The sequence below is a fragment of the Mustela nigripes genome, chromosome 3 (genome assembly GCF_022355385.1).
Source record: "Mustela nigripes isolate SB6536 chromosome 3, MUSNIG.SB6536, whole genome shotgun sequence".
NCBI classification, from domain to species: Eukaryota; Metazoa; Chordata; class Mammalia; order Carnivora; family Mustelidae; genus Mustela; species Mustela nigripes.
The window spans coordinates 125,377,667-125,401,263 of NC_081559.1; the positions used below are offsets into that span (position 1 = coordinate 125,377,667).

At 38.4% G+C, this 23,597-nt stretch overlaps 1 protein-coding gene across 5 annotated transcripts in view; it reads left to right on the plus strand.

Annotated features, from left to right (window-relative positions):
* Nucleotides 1-17,521: 17,521 nt before the first annotated feature.
* SDCBP (syndecan binding protein) overlaps nt 17,522-23,597 on the plus strand; it is a 37,670-nt gene continuing 31,594 nt past the window's right edge. For 2 of the 5 annotated variants that reach the window (XM_059394616.1, XM_059394617.1), the window contains exon 1: nt 17,522-17,678. The gene's annotated coding sequence lies outside the window, so the exon portion shown is untranslated. Of the gene's footprint in view, nt 17,679-18,502; nt 18,522-23,597 lie in introns of those variants that run through there. The other 3 variants (XM_059394613.1, XM_059394618.1, XM_059394614.1) reach the window with 3 other exon arrangements.

Below are 23,597 nucleotides of genomic sequence, written 5' to 3' on the forward strand. Positions count from 1 at the left end.
ATGGACTAAACCAGCTAGGCACCTTTGAGAGCTTTTACCTTTTCATAGGATAAAACTATTTCATGTTTATTTTTCCTTCTCCTATATTTTTATCTTACTCTTTATTTGCCAATTATCACTCTTTCTTATTTCCTCTCTCCTTCTTACCTTTGTTGGATTAAAGTTTTTTTTTCTCTCTATACTTAATTTTGATTCTCTCTTGTGACATATATAGAGACTGATAGCTATATCTATCTATTAATAGCTATAGATACATATCATATATCTTTCTAATACCTAATATATATACATAAATAATTTCAATATTAATAGTGCTTATACTAATTTTAATATTTGTATTTAATTTGTATTCTTCTAGTAGCGTCTAGTGTCTTTTTATGTTCTCAAACGTGATAAAAATGGAACATGATTTGATTTCTCTCCTTCTAATGTCCCAGAATCTCCTATGTAGAAATAATTTTCAGTTTGTTGTTTTAAAGTTTTGGCTCTTTTTCCATTCATTATACACCAATAATTAGACTTTATATGTTTTGCTAGTGTTACTATTTTTCACATCTCACATATATATACCTCATTTTTATTTTATTTTATTTTTGTACTTTAAACTGCATAGCAGTTTTATTCTTTTTTTAAAATTTGTTTATTTATTTATTTCAAGTAAGCTGTAGGCCCAACATGAGGCTTGAATTAATGACCTGAAGATCAAGAGTCATGTGCTTTACAGAAGGAACCAGCCAGGTGCCTCGCAGAGAGGCTTTTTTTTCCTGTTTTAAAAATTAACATATAATGTATTATTGGTTTCAGAGGTACAGGTCCTTGATTCATCAGTCTTATAGAACACCCAGTGCTCATTACATCACTTGCCCTCCATCATGTCCATCCCCCAGTTACCCTATTCCTCCAATCCCTCCCCTCCGATCCCTCATTTTTAGAGTCACTGTTTAATTTACTAGAATATATCCTCAAACAATTCTTCCAGGAAGAATGTGTGGCTATGCCCTTAGCTTGCTTATCTAATAGGGCTCTCCAGGTTTTCCTGGAGTCACTTACCTGAAGCGATGTCTGGCTTATCCGCTCCAGTTTCCACACTCAGTATTCTTTCTACCTGTGTCTACCAGTGAGGTGACCACAACTACCCTTTGTCCACTTGGGAAGAAGGACAGGGAGAAGAGTAAGTGTACCTGCTCTGTACCCAGCTACCCATGGATAATTCTGCTAACTATTCTAATAACTTTCTTACTTCTTGTGTTTACTTACGTGAGCTTGGAGTTGCTGTGAAATGTCCATGCCTTCAAACCAGAGCTCTTCTGCATGTCTTTTGTGCTACAATTTTCTTCAGTATTATTTTCCGGTGAGGGAAGAAGCCACCTCAGCACCTCTATCCGTTACTTAGATGTTTCTGAGTGTCCCAGGGGAAGAATCTATGTAACTAGGGCCTGCCTCTCTGTGCTCACAGCAGCAGAGTGGCCTGCCCATTGAGACAGATACAGCTCTGGTGAGCTGTGTCCAAAGCAGAAAAGCTAAGAAGTCTCTTTTCATAGAAGCCATATGTGCAAGGGTGTTACAGGAGACAGAGTGATGACCTTCTTGTGATGTCTTTGTACTCATGCCCAGAACTTGCAGAAGTGTTCACTTACATGGCAAAAAGGACTCTGCAGTTGTGACTAAGAATCACATGACATTGGGAGGAATATTCTGTGTAGTATTAACAAGAGGGGCCCAATGTAATCAGAAGATAGGAGAAAGGGTTACAGTCAGAAAAACAGACGTGGTAAAGAAGCTAAGTTTGAAGATGGAAGACGGGACTTGAGCCAAGGAATGCAGGCAGCTTCTAAAAAGCAAAGAAATGCGTTCTACATGTGACCCTCCAGAAGGGACACAACTCTGCCAAAACCTTGAGTTGAGCCCATAAAACCCATTTTTGACTTCTGACTTCAGAACTGTGAGGTAAGATGTTTGTGCTGTCTTTAGGCACTAAGTTTGTTATACTTTTTTATGTAGCAGCAATAGGAAACTAATACAGGTAGCATCTTTCCCTAGCAACAGCGATTTTGGAGTGGGGGAGGTGTGGGCTTCCTATTCTCCCCATGCTATCTTCAATGTAGGGTGGCCCCAGCCAAACCAGCCGAAGCTCTCCAGAGAAACCTGTTTCTTCTTCCCTGCCCTGGAGTCAAAATCAGGGACAGGGGCCAGTTACCTCACAAATGGGAACCCGTGGAAGTTTGCACTTTAGTGGAATTATGCTATAAGACTGTGTTGGGTACCATAATGGCAAAAGAGCTCAGGAATGTCACTGGGACTGGTGAAAGATGAAATCTTGTTCAGGGATGCAGAGAGGGAAAAGCAAGCAAAAGAAAGGCCTCTGCCCAGATGAATCCTCCTGAGAGCTGGGTAGAAAGCATGAACCTACTGGCTAGGTTCTCTGCTCTCACTGCTCCACCAGGAGCTCCTGGCTGTCAGTCCACAGGGGAAGGAAATCTCCAGATTAGGTCCTGATATTTCTGCACCCCAATGCTAACATCTAGAAGGAATATGCTCTGACAGATGTGAATGTGTTTGATAAGCTCCAGGTGACCTCTGGATGCTGGATCAGGTCTGGTTCCCCGATCCAGCCTCCCAAGACCCAGATGGGCCATCCCTTCACTTCTCTCTCTGCTTCAATGTCAGAGCTGGCTCACTCTCACCTTTACAGTAACTCTATTTCAGTGGCCCCATTCCCCATACCTAGCTTAGCTGATTCTGGGAGATGCCAATAACTTCAAATCTGAGGGAGCAAGAACTAGAGTAGAGCTTCCTTGGGGTGCTTGGGTGGTTCAGGTCATGATCTTGTGGGTCTGGGATCTGGCCTTATGTAGGGCTCTGCACTCAGAAGGGAGTCTGCTTGAGGACTTCTCTCCCTCTCCTCTGCCTCTCCCCACTGCAGCCCCACTCTCTGTCCTCTCAAAAATAAATAAATCTTAAAAAAAAAAAAAGAAAGAAAGAAAAGAAAAGAATACAGCTTCCTTTCCTCCAAAAAGTTTCTGAATTCCTTAACCTCTTCTTGCCCCTCCCCACATCAGAGAAATGTGCTTCAAGCTGATTTTTCCGTCCGGGGCTGACTGTGAAGCAAGTGACAATTACAAAGAGAAAGGTTAAACAAATATAAGTTTAAGTAAGTTTGAGGTGTGTACTCTGGTAAGGCACCCTCCTCCCCTGATTGCGCTTGGATCCTTAATCTCAGACTTATGACTAACTCTGCCCATCATACTGTCGTGTATCTTTAATGATAGAAATCAAGTGTCACAGTGTCTGGCATATTGAAAACACTCCATACATATAATTATTTTGAAGTAATACTGTGGCAAAGAATGCTTATTGCCCTATAATATCCCTTCTCTCTTCTTTAGTAACAGAACCCTAGGAAGTAGGCTTGGCTGTAAGATATTTCTTAGACTGTTGCAATTAGATGTGGCCAGTGAGATATAATGTAAGTATTCTCCAAGGTTTCTAAGAAGGCTCCACAAAAGGAGAGGGACAGATGCCCTTTGGCCCTTTGGCCCATCTGCTCTTCCTCTTTCCTGTGTTTGGAATGTAAATGTGACAGCTAGAGCAGAGCAGGAATTTGGCATCATTTTCTTCTGGATTATTTTTATGTAGGAAAAAACAAATGTCCATATGGTTTAAGACACTTTATTTTAGCTTTCTGTATGCAACCAAACATAATCCCAACTAAAGCAAGCCTGTTTTTGCTAGTTTGTAGAGAACAGAAGAAAAGAAACATGGAGAGAAGATTGAGGAAATAGGGAAGAGACAAAACAAAACAAAACAGTGTTAAGATTCTACGGGTGGTGTATTCCCTTAAGTCTTTCAAAGAACAAAACGTCCGATCTATTCTGCCATCACACGTGTTTTTGGCGACACAAATGAGCTCACGGACAATCGGTAAGTAGGGAAATGATGTCAATGTAATAATGCTCAAGTCATTTTGGTTCATAAACAGTTTTACTCAGCATGTGATTTCCAAGAAATCAGGAGCAAACTCCCTCCACAATTAAAGAGCAAGCTTCAGCGGACAGTATATGAATGCCTTAAGAAAGAAATCCTGCAGAGGTAACTTCCTTTAGTGAAAGCAAGGGTGGGGTTAGTGGTTTCAATAGCTGCTGCACATTTCCCTACATTAAACTATTTGCCTGGAGCTATGAAGACAGGTAAGAAACTTGCAATATTTCCTTCTGTATTTTGAAATTTTGGGGGGTGTCTGGGTGGCTCAGTGGGTTAAAGCCTCTGCCTTCAGCTCAGGTCATGATGCCAGGGTCCTGGGATTGAGCCCCACATTGGGATCTCTTCTCCGAGGGGAGCCTGCTTCCTCCTCTCTCTCTACCTGCCTCTCTGCCTACTTGTGATCTCTGTCAAATAAAAAAATATATTAAAAAAAATTTTTTAAAGACTATTTATCTATTTATTAGAGAGAGAGCAAGAGAACATGGGTGGGGTGCAGAGGCAGAAGGAGAGTAAGAAGCAGACTCCCTGCTGAGCAGGGAACCTGAAGTGGGGCTTGATCCCAGGACCCTGAGATCATGACCCCCGCAGAAGCCAGATGCTTAACAGAGTTAGCCACCCAGGAGCCTTCCTTCTGTATTTTTTTTAATGATGGATCCTCCTGAATCAGATTTTTAATTTTGATAAATCTGCTCTCTTGAAGCAAATGCTTCTATATTTCAAGGAAGAAAGTGTAAGTCCCCAAATTTAAAGTCTACACAGGGCAAGCTGCTAGTGGAGACAAACTAAGCCATTAAAAACAAAACAAAAGAAAACAAAACAAAAAAATCCTGGAGCACCTAGGTGGCTCAGCTTGTTGAGCATCTGACTCTTGGTTTCAGCTCAGGTCATGGTCTCAGGGTTTTGAGATCAAGTCCAGCACAGGGCTCTGTGCTCAGCACAGAGTTGGCTTGAGATTCTCTCTCTCTCTGCCACTCCCCATGTTTACATGCACAGACTCTCTCTTTCTCTAAATAGTTGAATAAAATGTTTTTTAAACAAATACATGTTTATGGTTTTTGTTAGCACTCCTGTTATAAAGTTAGTGTGTTCTGCCTCTAACCTTACTTATCCCATATGCCCTTTTTTAAGCACATGCTTTTGTAGAACGCAAAGCTTTCTACATGATTTTATTAACAAAAAAACTAGCTGTGCTAGGAAAACAGTACAAATAGCTCTAGAACAAAGTATAACTGATACAACATTCCTCTTTCACATCTCAGTGCCAATTTTATGGCCACAGTTGGCTTTCCGACCTGCTAACTTCTATAATTTCATCTTCTAGAATCATCTAGGAAAAAAGTCTTGAAAAATATCAAGACTTAAACATTTTACTCCTATTCTCAGAGGAGATATACTTTTCCAGAATGAGAGCATGAGTGGTGGGATGCAGGAATCAGGGGCTTGGGACAGGAGAGCAGTGGGAAAAGGTCTCGGGCAATAGTGATGAAAGGTCCCCAGAAAACCTCCCCGGAACTGACAGAAGACAAATTGCTCAGATGGGGTTCCTGGAAAACGCAAATGAGAGGATATGCTTGGGCATATGGAAAGCTAACACTTAAAGGTGTCTTGCAGCTCTACTGAGGGCACTGGGAAGAATTAGCTGTAAAACCATAGACAGACAGTTCTAACTTGGTTTGAAAAACAAGATATAGGACTGTACCTGCAGCTCCCACTATACAGTGTGGACCACACATCCTGCACTGGCCATCAGGACCGAAGAATAAAAAAAATGGATGTCATCCTGCTGCATTTCCAGAGTTCCGGTAATAACCCTGTACTTTTAATAGGAAATTTACTTGTCCTAAGCACATGGAATACTTCATACTTTTGTGCCTGTGGCATAGCTCAGAGGGCTTCTCTACCTCTCAAAACCCTGGTCAGGAAGCGTCATCCCTGCACTTCTCCAGAGATATAAAGTTCTGATATCCACTTTCTTTCTGAGTATCCTTATCCAGACCTTTGGCTTCAAATAGCAACAGTATATACACCTACTTGTCCCAGTTTCCTAGGCCCAGCCCAGATCTCGCTCCTGAAAAATTCCTTGGTTATCTTATATACCTCTTTGACAGATATTAGGCTTATTGTGATGTAGGCCTCCCTCAAAAAGGGTGGGCCTTCATTGGGAAACAACCTTTTAAAATACATGCAGGTGAATACCTATTCTTCTCAAACTGTTCCAAAAAATATAAGAGGAAGGAAAACTCGCAAATTCATTTTATGAGGCCAGTGTCACCCAGATACCAAAACCAGGTAAAGATAACACAAAAAGAGAGAACTATAAGTCAATATATCTCATGAATACAGGTGTAACAATTCTGCACAAAATATTAGCAAGCTGGATCCAACAATACATTTAAAAAATCATATACCACAATCAAGGGATGCAAGGTTGTTCAATACTTATAGATCGATTGACATGATATAGCATGTCAACAAGAAAAAGGATAAAAACTGTATGATCAGTTCAGTAGATGTAGGAAAAGCATTTGATAAAGTGCAATATATATTCATGATTAAAAACCCTCTGCAAAGTAGGTCTAGAGGGAACATACCTCAATATAATAAAGGCCTTATATGAAAACCCTATAGCCAACATCATACTCAATGGTGAAAAACTGAGAGATTTCCCCTAGGGTCAGGAACAAGACAAGGATGTCCACTCTCAACACTTTTTTTTTTTAATGTTCCAAATGTCATTGGTTTATCTTATTCCACTCTGATGCAAAACCAAAGATTCTACTACAGCACAGAGACCAATGTATTGAAAGGTCGTGAGAAAGTTCTGTGGACCTGCTGACGGATCAGGTCTTTTCCTTTGTAACATGACACTACATTATCGCTTAAGGCACATGTTTCAAGTAACCCTGTGGAACTCAGATGAAATGTGGCACAAACATGATGACTTCTAGGCATGCCTTCAAGTACCTCACTCAGGATGGACCTGCGATCTATAGAATTCAGTGTGAGGAGGATTACAATTCTTTTTTTTTTTTTTAAGATTTATTTTTATATTTATTTATTTATTTGACAGAGAGAGAAATCACAAGTAGGCAGAGAGGCAGGCAGAGAGAGGGGAAGCGAAGCAGGCTCCCTGCTGAGCAGACAGCCCGATGCGGGACTCGATCCCAGGACCCTGAGATCATGACCTGAGCCGAAGGCAGCGGCTTAACCCACTGAGCCACCCAGGCGCCCGGAGGATTACAATTCTTTAGAAGAATAAAAATTTCACACTTTAGAAATTTCACATAAGAATTTTAAGGCCAAAACATCGTGGGTTCCCTTCACTACCAGGGACGAATAAGATGCTTACTCAAAACCACATTAAGCTTCTAGTTCAAATCCCAACCCAAACTTGTGACCTCCTGCACTGAAATTCTTTCCTTTGATTAAAGCTGATAGGGTCAGTCTGATGCCTGGTCAAAGGGTCTGAGTATAATCTGGTCCAATCAAGCTGGCATTATTTACTCTAGCAGAGAAGTTCTACAGCCCGGCTTGAATTTAGCAGCAATGTCAAAATGGGTATTGTTATTGCTGACTGTCCAAGCAATTTTTATTGACCTTTCAATCTTCTCATTAACCTTCTTCTAGGTAGACCCTCCAGATTCAGCGTCATGATTCACATGAGTGTGCAGCTGGAAGTCTGCAGCCTTGTAACACAGGGCAAAATTATTCTGTGATAGTTTGCATTGTCTATGTCAAAACTCACCTGATAGCCAGTAAGCTAACCTTCAAAGGCTAACAGAGCCCAGCCATAGATGGTTGGTCTAGAAAAATCTATATCAACATTACTTAGGAAGACCTTCAGCATTGCCCTGGTAGAGCAGAGACAGACCCTCTGGTTGAAGATATGTGTAATACACCAACTTACTATGACCTAGGAAAGGCCACCAAGGATGTCTTCAATAAAGGATATGGAATCAGAATGGTCAAAATAGATCTGAGAACCAAGTCTTATAGTGGAGTGGAATTTTCTACTTCTGGTCATGCTTATGCTAATACAGGGAAAGTGTCAGGCAACATAGAGACCAAATATAAAGTCTATAACTATGGGCTTACTTTCACCCAGAAATGGAATACAGACAATATTCTTGGAACAGAAATCTCTTTGGAGAATAAGTTGGCTGAAGGGTTGAAACTGACTTTTGATACCTATTTATATGGAACACAGGAAAGAAAAGTGGAAAATTGAAGGCCTCCTATAAAAATAGATCGTTTTAGTCTTGGAACTCCCACCACTTTTATTCAACAAAGTATTGAAGTTCTAGCCATAGAAATTACATAACATAAAGAAAGGGCATGCAAATTGATAAGGAGGAAGTAAAATTCTCATTATTTGCAGATGACATGATACTATATACATAAAACTCTAAAGACTCCACCAAAAAACTATTAGAATTAATAAATGAATTCAGTAAAGTGTCAGTCATTGTACAGAAATCTGTGGCATTCCTATATATTAGTAATATATAGGAATAATAAACCAGAAGAAAGTGAAAGTAAGAAAACAATCCTATTTATAATTATACCAAAACAATGCCACATCTAGATATAAACTTAACCAAGATATAAATGACTTGTATTCTGAAAACTATAAAACACATCTTGAAAGAAATTCAAGATGCTGCAATGAAATGGAAAGACATTTCATGCTTGTGGATTGGAAGAACAAATATTGTTAAAATAGCTATACTACCCAAAGCAATCTACATATTTAATGCAATCTCTATCAAAACACCACCAGCATTTTTCACAGAACTAAAAAAATCCTAAAATTTATATGGAACCACAAAAGACCCTAAATAGCCAAAGCAATCTTGAAAAATAAAAACAGAACTAGAGGCATTATAATTTCAGTCTTCAAGTTATAATACCAAGGGGTATAATACAAATACAAAAATATATATTAAAATAATATGGCACTGGCATAAAAATAGACACAGAGGCCAATAGAAGAGAAAGGAAAACCCAGAAATAAACCCACGATTATATTGTCAGTTAATCTTCTACAAAGAAGGAATGAGTATACAAAGGGGAAAAATATATCTTCAATATATGATATTGGGAAAACTGGACAGCCACATGGAAAAGAATGAAACTGGACCACTTTCTTACACCAGATACAAAAATAAATTCAAAGTGGATTAAAAACTTATACATGAGACCTGAAACCATAAAAATCCTAGAAGATAGCACAAGCAGTAGTGGCTCTGACATTGGCCATAGCAACATTTTTCTAGGTATGCTTCTGAGGCAAGGGAAATGAAAGCAAGAGTAAACTATTGGGACCACATCAAAATAAAAAGTTTCTGCACAGCAAAAGAAACAATCAACAAAACTAAAAGGCAACCTACTGAATGGAAGAAGATATTTGCAAATAACTTATTCAATAAAGGATTAGTATCCAAATATATAAAGAACATTTACAACTTAAATCCAAAAAACAAGCAATCCAATTTAAAAATGGGCAGAAGACATGGACAGACATTTCTCCAAAAACTTCCAGATGGCCCACAGACACATAGAAAGATGTTCAACATCACTCATCATTAGGGCAAAGAAAATGAAAACCACAGCAAGATACCATTTCAACCTATCAGAATGACTTAAATCAAAAATACAAGAAACAAGTGTAGTGAGGATGTGAAGAGATAGGAACTCTAATGCACTGTTGGTGGGAATGCAAACTGGTGCAACCACTCTGGAGAACAGTATGGAAATTCCTCAAAAAATTAAAAATAGAACTACCCTATGACCCAGTAACTGCCCTACTAAGCATTTACCCCCAAAATACAAAAACATGAGTTCAAAGAGATACATGCAACCCCTATGTTTATTGCAGCATTATTTACAATAGCCAAACTATGGAAGCAGCCCAAGTGTCCATCAATTGAGGAATGGATGAAGAAGATGTGAGATCGATTTATATAGATAGATAGATAGATAGATATAGATATAAATCTATATCTATCTATCTATCTATATAATATTTATAAACACTAAAAATATAATCTTGTCATTTGCAATGACATGGATAGAGCTAGAGAACATAATGCTAATAAAATAAGTCAACTGAAAAAGACAAATAACATATGATTTTGCTCATGTGGAATTTAAGAAAGAAAAAAAAAAAAACAAAAACAAAGGGGAAAAAAAAAAGAGAAAGAGAAACCAAGAAACAGACTCTCAACTACAGAGAACAGACTAATGGTTACCAGAGGGGAGGTGGGGGGGAAGATAGGTGAAATAGGTGTTGGGGATTAAAGGGTCTACTTATCATGAATGAACAAAATAAAATAATTGAAAATATATGTGTAGGTGAGATAATGAAATACTCTTTCTGGCCTTGTTTCATTGTTATTATTTATTTATTTGTGTATTTATTTTATTTTTTAGAGAGAGAGAGGGAGAATGCATGCACACAAGCACATGCAAGGGTGGAGATGTGGAGGCACAGAGCGGTAAGGAGAGAGAGAATCTTAAGCAGACTCCATGCTCAGTGTGGAACTGGCCTTGGGGCTCCATCCCACAACCCTGAGATCACAACCTAAGTGGACATTGAGTCAGACCTTGAACTGACTGAGCCACCCATGTGCCCCAAGTTGCCTTTAATTGTCTAGGCAATCTGCTCCTTATCTTGTAGACTTTTGTTACTTCACTGTGTAACCTTGTTGAAGGCATTTTTGGTGACAGGGAATGCAGACTTATGTTAAAAATTTAACAGCTGGAGTGGTAAGAATGTAAATAATGCAACCAGGTGACAAATTGTTCAGGGGTACTTCTGGACATGCCTACGTAAGGAGGCCAAGAAAATGTCTCAATTTACTCTTTGGCCTGGCAGCTGAAATCCTATTGACACCAATTATTACAGAAATCTTAAGCTCTGAGTTGTTAAAATCTGAAAACCAATATGGATCCTAGGAAGAGAAAACTATAGTAATTCTAGAATTATAGGAAAACTTCTATTCCCCAAGCATCAAAGACCATTTCAAGCATTGCTCCAGCCCTCAGGAAGTTTCTATAAGATGAAGTAATGAATACACAGAAGAAACAACTGGGAAGAAAAGCGAAGACAAGATCACTTCTGCTTACATGTAAAATTACATGGTAAGTTCTATGACAAGAGCTGAGAAATAAGGGTGCCATCCAAAAGTCAAATTAATACAATTGCCTCATTATCCACACACAAGAGACTAAATGTTTGAAACTATAGAAATTTTCCTTGTGAATATAGTTCAGAAATTATGCATTTTCCTGGCCATGTAAATGCAACTAATATGGTTGATTGTGAACATTTGGATATTTTGGTCATGTCAAACTTGGAACAAAGCATCTGGCATCCTTTAAAGGGTGTGCGCTTTCACAATATAGGGAGGAATCACTGATAGAATTCCATAGTTAAAAGCAAATACAATTTTTAATATGCTGAATGAGTACTTTCCTGAGTGATAGAAGAACACTCAACTAATAAATGATGGAGCTCAGGCTAACCCAAATGTCAGTGTGGCCCATCTCCTGTGGAATGTGGATGCACTTAGTGACTTCAATGATTTTGTGTTCTTAATAGAACCCAGATGATCTTAAATATTCCAGATATTATTAAAAATTAACTCGAATAGAAGTAGACTCAAAATCCTATAGTGTTCCTTAATGATTGTTTTGGACACTGATGTAGGAAAAGAGCTTTGTGCTTTTACCAACATGGCTATTTCAAATGTGCTCTCATAAATTCTTCTATAGTATCGATCTGTTCTTTATATTTTCTATATAAGAATTAGGTATCAAGTACATTAAAATATATTTAAATTTTACTCCTTGTAACACTTATTCATCATGGTCAGTGAAAGAATATAGAAAATAGAACCTTGAAACAATGCAAGTGACCCAAATGACAACTGAAACTCTTCCTTTTTAAGTCATATTTCACTTTTGTTTTGCTTGAAAATTTTCAGCAACCCCCTAAAATATTTCTATTTTGTAGAGGGAAGGACTCTCTTAATGTGGTAAAATTTAAATATTTTAGTGAAGCAGAATGCAACAGATATTTTTGAAAGGGAAGTCAAATACCATAATTTAAGTTAATTTTAAGTCAACTTCAGTATATTTATAAGTTACGTTTAACTTATTGGTATGTCATCCAACCATATTTTTTTATCTGTGAAAGGTGTGTATCATGAATGTGATAGAATTTTTAGTACTGATGATCACTTCACTATGGCGAAATAATCTCTGATGAAGGAACTTTAAAAACAGCTTTGTAAAAGAACACAAGAGCACTAATTCAAAAAGATACACGCACCCCTACGTTTATAGCAGCATTATATACGATAGTTAAGATATGGAAGCAGTCCAAGTGTCCACTGATTGATGAATGGATAAAGAAGACGTGGTACATATATACAATGGAATATTATTCAGCCATAAAAAAGAATTAAATCTTGCCATTTGCAAAGACGTGGATGGAACTAGAGTATAAGGCTTAGTAAAGTAAGTTGGTCAGAGAAAGACAAATAACAGGTTTTCCCACAAATGCGGAATTTAAGAAACAAAAGAAAGCAAATGAGCAAAGGGAAAAAATGAGAGAGAGAGACAAATCAAGAACAAACTGATGGTTGGGGAGATGAGTGAATTAGGAGATGGGGATAAAGGAGTGCACTTGTGGAGATGAACACGGTGATATACAGGAGTGCTGAATCACTGTACTGTTCACCAGAAATCGATATAACACTGTATATTAACTAACTGGAATTAAAATTAAAAACCTAAAGAAAAGTAACTTTGTAAAATTGTGGATACTTGGGAAAATGGTAATTTAACAACAGAGACTATTCAGATTTACACATGAATGTTCTATTATAAAATAACCAGTTACACTAAATCCAAACTTTTAAAGTACAGTTTACTAAGAAATAATTACTCACTTTTCCACAAGTGTCTTTACTTTCAATGTTCTTTTGAAATAGGGAGTACCCCTTGTGCATTTAAACAGTGACTGAATCAACAAAATATAATTTACACATTTGATTTTCAGGAAAATATTCTCTTTTAAGTGAGATTTTCTAGAATGTACACAAACAAATTTGTTCCAGGAAGGTCAGCTGAGGTGTGTTTTAAGTGGTGGTTTTACTGTTCAATAAAACATTGTTTGTAATTTTGTTGATGTAAAACCCTGAGGAAGGAAATGTGTTCCGGAATGGAAGCAAGCATTACAAAGAGTTTAGGGCAGTCTGGTTTGTCATGTGGCTGGGATTTCAAAAAGGAAGAGGAAATTGCGTAATTCGGTAGAGCAAGTGACAGGCAAGTGATCGGCTGTTTTTGGTCTTTATGGTAAAATTAAATCTTTAGAAATAGCAACAACATTAATTATGGTAGTACTATGCATTATTAGTGTCTCCAGGGCCTTAAAAAAACAAAGTTGTCTGTTCTAAAAATGGAATAAAAATGTATCTAATCATTCTTATCTTTACTCCTCACTATAAACAACATTATAAACCAAGAAGAGACCTAAGAGGCATTTTTAAAAAATAAGAATACTGTACTTTAGGCAGAGCATGGAATATAAAGAGATTTTAATATGTAGTAATATCTTTGGTTAGGCATATTCTCCCATGGTAATTGTTAGAGTATATTCATATTTGTAGGTCTGTTTTTGTGTCAGACCATTCAAAGTCCAAAGAAAGTGACATGTTCTGGAAAATAACATTAGCTAGCATCTGTGGCTAACCTGTAATCATGGTTTGGGTCTAAGCTAATAAATAGTATGTTGATCTTACTATGCCTAGATAAATATTATTCAAAGATGAGTCATGTAAAGTGATATGACTACATTTCTTTTCTTGGTCAATTTGCCTCATTTTTTTCCCACTGCTTTGTACTCGAATTCCTTATTAATTCACCTTCCCTTTCCGAGAAATAGGAATCACTTGCTATGTTCAAATATGCTACTTTTCTTGGAGACAGTCCCCCTAGAGCCCTCTATTATCCAGTTGTAAGTGGGATTGCTCCTTTCTGGGCCTCTTGCCTAGCTGTCATTTAACAACAACAACGTCCTTCAACGATCTTCACCTTTCTGAGACTGAAGCCTCTGTGTTGTGGAAATTTCCCCATCTCTTTTTTCTTTTCCTTGTTGGATTCTTATTTTTGTGCAGCAAATGCACATTTAGGTTGTCATTTACTTTCTGGAAGAGCATGAGAGAGAAACTTTATGGTTCTTTGCAGTATTTATAAAAATGTCTTCATGTATCCAATTTGAATGATCTCATCTACCTCAGACGTAGACCTCCCCGTTAGAAATCACTTTCTCTTATAACTTTGAAGGCATAGCTCCATTGTTCACCAGTTTCAGGCATTTCTGTTGAGAAGTCCAATCCATTCTGATTCTCAGTCAGGAGAGCCTATGCATGAACTCAGTCTCCAGTGCCCTCTCCTGCTTGAAAGTGGGGAAGAACCGAGGCTGAAAGTACCAACTCTCTAATCAATTTTTTTTTAAAGATTTTATTTGACAGACAAGAGAGAAAGAGTGCACAAGAAGGGGGAGCAGTCAGCTCCTGGCTGATCGGGAAGCCCAGTGTGGGACTCGATCTTAGGACCCCGGGCTCATGACCTGGGCCTAAAGCAGACACCTAACCAATTGAACTACCGAGGCACCCCATCTCTGATCAAATGATTGGTCTTCCTGACAACCAGCCTCCATCATGAAGCTATCTAGAGCTCCTTCCCCCTCCAGCTATTAGCCATCTTATTAGCATAACAAGGAAACATCTATCACTCCTGAAACTCAAAGTGTTTCTTTCTTTCTTTCTCTCTCTCTTTCTCTCTTTTAAATTATTAACACATAATGTATTATTTGTTTCAGGGGTACAAGTCTGTGATTCATCAGTCTCACACAATACACAGTGCCCACCACAACACATACCCTCCCCACCAAAGGGTTTCTGAAGTTCTGATCCAGGAACTGGGGACAAAGACTATCTGTACGCACACCACATACTGTTATGGCTTTGACAAATGCTAATGTCACTGACTACCATTATGATATCATGCAAAATATCTTCACCACCCTGTGTTTCACCTGCTTATCCTTCTCTTTATTCCCTGAACGTCTGGCAACTATCTCTTACTGCCTCTATCGTTTTACTTTTTCCATAATGTCATATAGTTAGAATCGTATAATATGTAGCTTTTTTAGACTGCTTTCATATAGCAATGTGCATTTAAATTTCCTCCATGTCCTTCCATAACTTGATAGCTCGTTTCTTTTTATTGCTAAATATTATTCCATAGAATGGGTGTACCACTGTTTATCCATTTACGTATTGAATGATATGTTTGCTTCCAATTTGGGGCAATTATGAATAAAGCAGCTATAAATATTCACATACAGAGTCTTTTTGTTTATTTTTAAAGATTTATCTATTTATTTGAGAAAGAGCATGAGCAGGAGGAGAGGCAGAGAGAGGGGGAGAAAGAATACCAAGCAGACTCCATGCAGTGTGGGGCCCGCCTCGGGGCTTGATTTCACAATCCAGAGATTACCACCTGAGCAGAAAACAAGTTGGAAGCTTAAACAACTGTGTCACCCAGGGACCCCCGCTATGTGCAGAGTTTTGCGTGGACATAAGTTTTCCACTCATTCGAGTAAATACCCATGAGCGTGATAACTGGTTCCTATGGCAAGACTATGTTGATCTGTGTAAGAACTTCCAAATTACCTTGTAAGATGGCTGTACCATTTACATTCCTACTGGCAATGAATAAGCTTTCTGGTGGCTCCATATCCTCACTGGCATTTGGTGTTGTCAGTATTTTGGATTTTAGCCTTGTTCCCAGGTGTGTAGTGGCATTTCATTGTTGTTTTAATTTGTATTTCTCTAATGTTCTATGCTGTTCAGTCTCCTTTCATATACTTACTTGTCATTTGTGTATCTTATTTAGTGAGGTGTCTTTTCAGATCTTTTGCCCAGTTTTTTTTTTTTTTAAGATTTTATTTATTTATTTGACACAGAGAGAGAGAGATCACAAGTAGGCAGAGAGGCAGGCAGAGAGAGAGGGGGAAGGAAGCAGGCTCCCTGCTGAGCAGAGAGACCGATGTGGGACTCCATTCCAGGATGCTGAGATCATGACCTGAGCTGAAGGCAGAGGCTTAACCCACTGAGCCACCCAGGCGCCCTCTTTTGCCCAGTTTTAAATTGGGTTGTTTTCCTATTGTTGAGGTTTTGGAGTTCTTTGAATATTTTGAATACAAGCCCTTTATCAAGTATGTATTTTGCAAATATTTTCTCCTAGTTTGTGGCTTGTCTTTTCCTTTTCTAAACAGTGTCTTTCACAGAGTAGAGGTTGTAAATTTTAGTGAAGTCTAACTTATAAATTTTTTTCTTTCATGGATTGTGTTTTTGTTGTATCTAAAAACTATGACTAAACCCAAGGCCACCTAGATTTTCTCCAATGTTATCTTTCAGAAGTTTAGTTTTGCGTTTTAAATTTAGGTCAATGATCCATTTCATTTTTTTTTTTTTTAAATGGTATTTATTTATTTCAGAGAGAGAGAACACAAGCAGGAAGGAGGGGCAGAGGATGAGGAAGAAGGAGACTCCCCACAGAGCAGAGGGCCCAATGTGGGGCTCAATCCAAGGACTCTGGGTTCATGACCTGAGCTGAAGGCAAACACTTGGCTGACTGAACCACCCAGGCACCCAATTGATCCATCTCAAATTAAGTTTTGCAAAAGGTATAGAGTCTATGTTTAGACTTTTTTTTTTTTTTTTTTTTTTTTTGCTAGCATGTTTGTCAAAGATCCATTGAATACATTCAAGCTAATCCTAAAGTCTTTATGGAAAGACAAAAGTCCCAGGAGAGCCAACCAATACTGAAGAAGGTAAACAAAGTCACAGGCCTGACAGTGCCCAATGTTAAACCTTACTATAAAACTACAGTATTTGAAACAGTGTGGTATTATCAAAAGACTAGAAAAATAGATCATTGGGACAGAATACAGAGGTTATGGGATATTGCTTTTGCGCAGCACCATACATAACCTTGAACAACCAGTGAACTTTATTTAGCTCAGTTGGACAAAGAGTAATAAAAGCCGAAGCATAAAGTTGTAACGAGGCGAGGAGTTGAGAAGGTTTAGAGTTTCTGAGCCTGTGAGTGGAGAGGTAAAGTGAGAGGGTCCAGATAAGTAGGAGTAAAGTGGTGGAAGTCGAAGGCTGTGAAGGAAATCTCCAAAGGATAGGTTCTCTGGATTCTCTTTGTATTGTAGGTGATGTGAACCAAACGACCCTGAGCACACAGGAACACGGCAGAGGGCAGGTGGCACCGGTCCTCCCATACCACCCCTGGGGAGGGTGGAGAAGGTGGGGAGCACAACCTCGGGCAGCGGGTGGGCAACTTTACCCTCCCCGACCCTAGCACTAGCAGGAGCAGCCCACGCCGTCCCCCACCCCCGTCCCCCAGTACCCCCAGCCTGTTACCATAGGGACTGGGTCACCTGACCTGGAGCCGCGCGCCTGCGCGGGCGGAAGGCGGGGGCGGCACCGTGACGCGCCTCGCGGGCGGTCCTCGGGCGCGCGCTTCTCTTCTCCCTTCGGGTCTCGGAAGTCTGTGCCAGTTACCGGAGGCGGCGGGGCGGCAACGGCGGCGAGCGGGTCCTTGTGGCCTAGGTGAGCAGCGGTGTGGGGGAGAGGGCTGTTCCGGCCGCGTCCCGGGTGCGGGGACTAGGGGCGGAGGCGAGGGGTCCCCGGGTCACCTAGCGGAGAGCGTCTGGGTCTCCGCGGTTTTCGGGAAGCGGCGGCGAAGTCCTCTCCTCCGTGGTCTCCGCGCCCGTCCTTGCGCCCTCCGGAGCCCGGGGCGAAAGTTGCGCGAGCCGCTCGCTCAGCCAGCGACCCTTGCGTTTCGTGGTCCCGCCCGGGACTGGGGCGCAGGGTGAGGGGGCGGTGAGGGGGACGGCGGGGCTGTGGCGGGGTTAGGGGCAGCGCTGCGGCCCGGCCCGCGGCGACGCCGGCAGCTGCCGCCTCAGCTCGGACTCCTCGTTCGGGTCCGTCTCGAGCGTTTTTGTTCCTCTTGGCTGGGATCGCTGGGGACCGGTGGGGGAAGAGCGGCTGGCCGTGGCTCGTCACGGTGCTCTGCGTGCCTTGGACTGGACCCAGTCACCTTCCTGGGTGGCTTAGTCGGCCCGCCCTGGATTTGGAGGGGGGAAGGAGGGGTCTGTTGAGTGGGCCAAGCCTTGCCTTTCTGGAAGGGGGTTGGGAGAGGTCGTTCGCTGCGCGCCTGTTCTTGGAGAAGTTGGAGAAGAAACGATGAAGAAACGTTCCAGCAGGGTGTGTGCAGAAGGAAGTATCCCTTGAGATGGAATGACTCAGAGTTTTCATTTCAGGATTTCCTTGTAATAATGGGAAAGTGAAGGCATCTGGATGTGGAAAGTTTTCCTTTTCACCGAAGTGGAATTATTTAATTATGGAGCCTTCCAGTGTGCCAGGTTTTGAAAGGAATTTCTAGGTTATCTGGTCTGTATATATTATCTGCATACGTATTGTGATTTTTTTTTTCTTGTGCTCGCTGTGGCAGCACATATATTGTGATTATATTTTTCTTTATGTAAGTACATTTCTTGAGAAGTACTTGGTTTACCAGACTCTTAACATCTACGTGTTTGAAAGAAAAAGAACAATTGATTAAAAAGGAAAATTAAATTGAAAACAGCTGCAGGCTGTTAGCTTTACCTTCAGTGTATGTGATTAAAATACAGATTTTCCGTTCTTTACCTTTTCTATTTGAGGTTGAGGGAAATGGTAAAAGAAAAAAAAAAGTTTTTTCATGTTTTTTGTTCCACTTCAGTTCTGTAAATTTTTTCCTTTAAATGGTACAGAAATATTACAGATCAGGTGATTTGTGCTATAGAATGAAAATAATTAAGTGGAATGTCCCTTAAAATGTTCGGGAAATAGTCCATTATCCAGATTTAACTTTGACAGCATTAAGTTTTAGTTATTTTGAGCATTATAAGGATATAAAAATCTTTACCAGAAGAGGATGAATTTACAAATAGTTGGCAGTTGAATGTACTCTTCAATAAAACCATTCCTTAAATTAAACATGAGTCAACTATTTTTTTTTCCTGTTTTTGCCAGATTTAGGTACTTTTTTTAAGGTAGTAAATGCCAAGATTTTCTAAAAAAAAATTTCCACTAAGCAACTTTAAAATATGTCCTGCATCTAGTAATAGTTATATTAGGATTTATTAGTTTCTTTTCCAAGTGCTGCCAACATAATTTGTACATTTATTTGATTTTTGAGGCAGTAAACAGTAACATGGCTTGGAATGTAAGCAATAAAAAAGGTGTGCAGTGTAGTCTCCTTCCTTTTAAACGTCCTCCAGCCAACCACAGTTCCTCCTTATAGGAGTCAACTGTTTTGTTTTTTAGGTATCCATCCAGGGATATTTGATACCTATGCAAACATATATTCTCTCCTTTCCTCTTTTCTTTTTTATTGTGGTAAAATACACATAACAAAATTTATTAAATCAACCATTTTTAAGTATGCAGTTCAGAGGTTTAAATACATTGACGATGTTGTACAACCATTACCACCATCCGTCCTTAAAAACCTTCATTTTGTAAAGTGGAAACTCTATACCCATTAAACAATAACTCCCCGTTCTCTCCTTCCCCCAGCCCTTGGTAATCACCATTATACATTTATGATTTTGACTAAGTATCTCATATAAGTGGGATCATACAGTATTTGGTCTATTTCACTTAACATAATGTCTGCAAGATTCACCCAGCATGTTGCAGAAATTCCTTCCAGTTTAAAGCTGAATAATGTTCCATTGTATGTATATACCACATTTTGCTTGTCCATTCATGTATAGATGACACTTGGATTACTTCCATGTTGTAGCTTTTGTGGATATCGCTGCTGTGAACATGGGTGTACACATACCTCTTTAGACATAGATTTTAATTCTTTTGGATGTATACCCAGAAGTGGAATGATGGATCATATAATTAATTATTTTTTTTTTTTTTGGATTTTTTTTTTCTTGGTGGAACCACCATTCTCTTTTCTCTAGTGGCTGTACCATTTTATATTCCCATAAACAGTGCACAAGGTTTCCCATTTATTCACGTTCCTGCTAATTGATACTTTTTTTTAAAAATTCCAATATAGTCAACATACAGTGTAATATTAGTTTCGGGTGTACATTATAGTGAATAAACAATACCGAATATCATCCATTGCTCATTAGGATAAATATATTCCTTAATCCCCACCACGGATTTCACTGATACCCCTGCCACTTCCCTTCTGGTTACCATCAGTTCTTTATAGTAAAGAGTCTGTTTTTTGGTTTACCTCTTTTTCTCACCTTTGCTCATTTGTTTCTTAAATCCCACATTCCACATATGAGTGAAATCATGTAGTATTTGTCTTTCTCTAACTTATTTTGCTTAGTCTGCTCCCTAGCTTTATCCATGTTGTTGTAAATGGCAAGAGGTCATTCCTTTTTATGGCTGGATATTCCTCTGTGTGTGTATATCCCATATCTTCATTAATCTATTGATGGACACAGTTGCTTCCATAGTTTGGCCATTGTAAATAATGCTGCAGTAAACACAGGGGTGCATGTATCTCTTTGAATTCATTTTTTTGTATTTGGGGGTAAATACCCAGTAGTGCAATTACCAGATTATAGGGTAGTTCTATTTTAAATTTTTTGTGGAACTTCCGTATTGTTTTCCAAAGTAGCTGTACCATTCGCTTTCCGACCAACAGTGCAGAGGGCTCCTTTTTCTCACATCATGACCAACACTTGTTTTTTTTTCTGTTTTTTATTTTAGCCATTCTGATAGTTGTGAAGTGATATCTCATTGTGGTTTTGGTTTGCATTTTTATGATGAAGAGTGATGCTGAACATTTTTTCATATGTCTGTTGACCATCTGGATGTGTTTTTTGCAGAAATGTCTGTTTTTGCCCATTTTAAAATTGGATTATTTGTTCTTTGGGCTTTGAGTTAAGTTCTTTATGAATTTTGTATACTAACCCATTATTAGTTATGTCATTTGCCAATCTCTTTTCCCATCCAGTAGGTTGCCTTTTAGTTTTGATGATAGTTTCTTTTGCTTTGCAGAAACTTTATTTTGATGGAGTCCCAAAAGTTAATTTTGCTTTTAGTTTTCTTGTTTCGGGAGACTTATCTAGAAAAATGTTGCTATAGCCCATGTTAGAGTCATTACTGCCTGTGCTCTGTTCTGGAATTTTTATGGTTTCAGGTTTCACATTTAGGTCTTTAATTCATTTTGAATTTATTTTTTGTGTATGGTGTGAGAAAGTGGTCCGGTTTCATTCTTTTGCATATATCTGACTAATTTTCCTTTAGTACTTGGTTTTTGTTTTTTTGATAGTAGCCATTCTAAGGGGTGTGAGGTGGTATCTCCTAGTTTTGATTTGTATTTTTGTAATGATTCATGATTTTGAGCCTGTTTTCATGTGTTCATGGCCATTCTTGTATCTTTTTTGGAGAAATTTCTATTTAGTTTTGTTTTTGCCATTATTTTTTTTTCTTGTTGAGTTTTAGTAGTTCTCTAAATACTCTAGATATTAAGGGATTAATCCCTTATTGGATATATGATTTGTAAATATTTTCTCCCATTCTGTGGGTTGCTTTTTTGCTTTGTCGATGCTGTCTTTTCATGTACAAAAATTTAAAATTTTCATGAAATCCATTGTGCCTAGATTTTCTTTTGTTACCTTTACCTTTGGTATCATGTCCAGAGAAATCACTGGTAAATCCAAAGTCATGAATCTTCTGTCCTATGTTTTCTTTTAAGAGTTTTTATTGTTTTGGGTCTTAAGTTTAGGTCCTTTACCATTTTGAGTTAATTTTTGTAGTGTTAGGTAAAGGTCCACCTTCACGCTTTTGCACATGGATGTCCAATTTGCTTAGCGCCATTTGTTGAAAAGGCTTTTACTCATTGAATGGTCTTGTCACTCTTGTCAAAAATCATTTAACCATGTATGTGAGGGTTTATTTCTAGGCTTTCTGTTCTTTTCCATTGATCTATATGGCAGTATGCTAATATCCTACTGTTTTGATTAGTTTTATAATAAGTTTTGAAATGAGAAAGTATGAGCCTTCCACTTTTGTTTTTTTCAAGATTATTTTGGATATTTGAGTTCTTGGAGATTTCATATGGATTTTAGGATGAGTTTTTCTGTTCCTGAAAAAAAGTCATTGTTATTTTCATAAGGATTCCATTGAATCTTGAGATCACTTTGGATAATACTGACATTTTAACATTTTAAGTCTACCAGTCCATGAATGTGGGGTGTGCTTCACTTTATTTATATCCTCTTTGATTTCTTTCAGCAGTGTTTTGTAGCTTTCTTTCTCTCTTTTTTTTTTTTTTTTAAAAGATTTATTTAGAGAGCAAGTGCGAGCCCAAGCAGGATGAGGGTTAGAGGGAGAGGGAGAGAATCTCATGCAGACTTCCTGCTGAGTGCAGAGCCTGACTTGGGGCTCAGTCTTGTGATACTGAGATCCTGACCTGAGCCAAAATCAAGATTGGATGCTTAACTGATTGAGACACACAGGTACTCCTGTAGTTTGCATTATACAAGCCTTTTATCTCCTTGATTCAATTAACAAATGTATTAATTAATTCTTAAGTATTTTTATGCTATTGTAAGACCATAACAATTTTCAGATTATTTTTCATATATAGAAATCAACTGATTTTGTGCATTGACTGTACCCTGCAGTGTTGCTGAATTTATTAGTTCTAACAGCTTTTTTTGTGGAGTCTTTACAGTTTTCTAAACCTTAGATATATAAATTAAATAATCTGCACAGATCATTTTACTTAATTTTCAGTTTGGATGCTTGTTATTTCTTATTTTTGCCTAGTAGTTCTGGCTAGAACTTCTAGTACTATGTTGAATAGAAATGGTGAAAGTGGGTTTCCTTACCTTGTTCCTGATCTTAGAGGAAAAATAGTCAGTCACTTACCACTGAGTATGATGTTTGATGTGTTTTTCATATGTGGCTCTAAATTATGTAGATGTAATTTTCTTCTGTTCCTATTTTGTTGAATTTCTTTTTTTTAATCATAAAAGACGACTGAATTTTATGAAATATTTTTTCTGCATCAGTTGAGATGATCATATGTTTTTCTATTACCCTTTGTTTTGTTGATGTGGTCTGTTACGTTGATTAATTTTTTGTGTGTTGAACCATCCTTATATTCCAGGAATAAATTCCATTTGTTAAAATGTGTATAATACTTCAGTGTGCTGTTGAATTCCATTTGCTAATATTTTGAGGATTTTTGCAGTGTTCATAAGGGATGTTGGTTTGTAGTTTTCTTTCTTGCAGTGACTGTCTGTCTTTGATACCAGGTTAATGCTGTTGGCATAGAATAAGTTAGGAAGTGTTCCCTTCAACTTTATCTCAAATTTTGAGAAGGATTGGTATTTTTTTTTTAATGTTTAATAGAATTCACCAATGAAGCTTAATGTTTATGGTTTTTATTTGTTGGGAGATTTTTGACTACTGATTCAGTCTTCTCACTGTGTT